The sequence below is a fragment of the Chaetura pelagica genome, unplaced genomic scaffold, assembly GCF_000747805.2.
Source record: "Chaetura pelagica isolate M959 unplaced genomic scaffold, ChaPel_1.0 scaffold592, whole genome shotgun sequence".
In the NCBI taxonomy this organism is placed as follows: Eukaryota; Metazoa; Chordata; class Aves; order Apodiformes; family Apodidae; genus Chaetura; species Chaetura pelagica.
The window spans coordinates 189,205-192,036 of NW_009952450.1; positions in this window are offsets into that span (position 1 = coordinate 189,205).

Genomic DNA, 2,832 nt, shown 5'->3' on the forward strand with positions numbered 1-2,832 from the left:
CCTCTCCCCTAGGGTTCTCCCCCCCGGCCCGGCCTCCTCCTGCTCCCTGCCGCCGTGAGTATCGCTTTTTTTGGAGGTGAAATATCTTTAAAGCCTCCACCCGACGTGGATATCCGGAGAAGTCGCTCTCTCTCGGCTCTGTCCGTGTGGCGCGTGGGAGCGTAGGCCCTCGGGCCTGAGACGTATGGTCCCTTTCCACGACGTTGGAGAACAAGCCGGGCCTCGAGCCTGCAGCCTGCATATTCCTACTGCTTCTCCGAGCCCTCGGGCTGTGACGGAGGAGATAAACCATGCAGGAAACAGCTCTGCCTCGGGAGGCTGCGGGAAAGGGGGGGGAGGCACGTGGGTGGCTGGGGAGCGAGGAAGGGAGAAGGAGAAACGGTAAAAGAGAAACCAGACAATTACTTAAAATACTTTTTCTTTACTATTTCCAGCCCTAAACCTGAAAATCGAAGTGAATGAAGCACTGATGTGGAAGGTAAGTAATATTGCTTTAATACTGTAGCTTCGTCTGCGTAGTTAAACGATTCTTATAATTATTTATACCTTATTTAAACCCGTTTCTGAGCAGCTTAAGGAAATGGGGTTGAATCGGCTTTAAGGAATTAAATGCAGACTTTTTAAAAGTAAAAACGTGGTCTGGTGGGAGGTGTCCCTGCCCATCCCGGGGGGAATAGGTGATCTTCACTGTCCCAACCCAAACCATTCTGTGATTTTAAGTGAAATCTTAAAGCATTTCCTGCCTTTAAAGATTTTGTTGGACTCATCCTGGAATGTTTGGTTAGCTTGAGGATTTACTTGTGTAAGATGGGAACTGAGGAAAGAACAGAAACACACAGTGAAAAGTCATCAAGGTTCTGCCTTGAGCCCCAGTAATCACCCAGTTTTCATGTTAGTTGGCCCTGGAGCAGATTTTTTTTACTCCTTGTGGAGAATGTGTAATAAACGTGTATGGTTGGAGCAGTGGGATGAGCACGTGTTGTTCCTTAGGATTGGGAATGTGCTTGGATGTTACCTGATCATCCTGTAGTGAAGGAGTTAAATGCTTCTTGCCAAATAACCTTATTTTATTCCAAATTGTTTGCAGGCACTGATGGCTGAGATAATGAAAGCATAAATTTCACGTGTCTAGTGGGAGGGGGTGAGTATATTGAGAGCACCAGCCCCGAGTGATAAATAAAGCTCATGGGTAAAGGTCAAAATGTGTCATCAAGTGACCAGGAGGGGCTGGAGGCTGCAGATGCCTGTTTGGTGGCCCATGCTTTATGCCGGGGACTGTGTGAGAAGACCAGGCAGGTGTGTGCCTGGGAAGTTAAAACAGCTGCTGGATTTTGGGATATAGAAACCTAGGGAGTAGGGAGGGGGTAAGAAAAAAAGAGCCACGTGCTCTCTAGGTTCAGAGTTCCTGGCCTGTGGACCAACAACCTCACTCGCCCTCCTGGGGGCCAGCTCCTCCTTGCCAGCTCCTGGGGAAGGCAGGGTTGGACCTGATGCAGCTTGAGCCTGGCAAGGGAATTCCAGGGAAAATAAATACTGGGTGGGTGATGGGATGTGGGGGCAGGAGCAGTGAGTTGGGAATCCGTGTTACTGAAATGAGGCCTTGGAATGTTGTAAACCTGTGGTAGAGAATGAAATAAAACTGTTGTTTGGTGTGTATTTTGTTGTGATTGTTTGTCCTGGAATGGGGGGGGAAAAAAAGCTGTCGCTGTTGTTGCCCATGACTTGGTGCCAGCGTGGTTGTTGGGGCTGGGTTCGGAGTGGGGGAGTCCTTGTGGATTTTTGGATCATCTCGTGGTTAATGGCTGAACTGGTGATGGTTAATGGCTACGTGGGGTGGGGGGAGGGGGTGGCAAGTCCCAGTTAAATGAAGGGGCCTACAGGAAAGTGGGGGAGGGGCTTGGGACAAGGGCAGGGAGGGAGAGGACAAGGGGGGATGGATTAAAAGTGGGAGAGGGGAGATTGAGGTTGGAGATGAGGAGGAAATTGTTGGGTGTGAGGGTGGTGAGAGCCTGGCCCAGGGTGCCCAGGGAAGCTGTGGCTGCCCCATCCCTGGCAGTGTTGAAGGGCAGGTTGGATGGGGCTTGGAGCAGCCTGGGCTGGTGGGAGGTGTCCCTGCCCATGCAGGGGGTTGGGACTGGATGAGCTTTAAGGTCCCTTCCAAACCAGCCTGGGGTTCTATGATCCACAAAAGGGGAGAAATCCTGCCCAGATGGAAGGTACAAGTGTGGATCATCCACTGCTGCTCCAGCAGTTGGCTGGATGTCCTTAAAATCAAGAGGGAAATTGTCAGGGGGTGAGTTCCCTTCCTCACCAGAGCTCCAGCACATACCTGCGATCATTCCTAGATGTGCTGGGGTTGCATTTATGCAGGATCTGCTGGAATGAGGCTGGTCCAGAACATCCTGAGGGGTTGGTTTCCATGGAAATGGGTGGAACTAATCCATGGAGTAGGGGCTGTCCTGGGTCAGGGGGACAGGGCTGGTGTCTTCTGGGCCCCAAGGGTCACGGTGCCAATAACTCATTCCTCAGGACTGGACCGAGCCAGGGACTGACGAGGTGGTTCCGGAGCTTGATGAGGAACATTAATTAGCCCAGCCGGGTTGGTGGCTCAGTCTGTGCCTTCTGACAAGAGCCTCTTCTTGAGCTACTGGGCGGAAAATACCAACGCATTCAACTTATTTTACACCCGGGCCGCTCCGCCGTGCCGGCTGGTGAGGCGAAGCCCCTTCATTTCTGTGCGATTAACAGGAAATGAACGGATAATTGAATAATTTTAGAGCATTTCTAGAGATGTTTTGTCACTGCCCCCCCTCCCAAAGTGGCGCAGCCTCC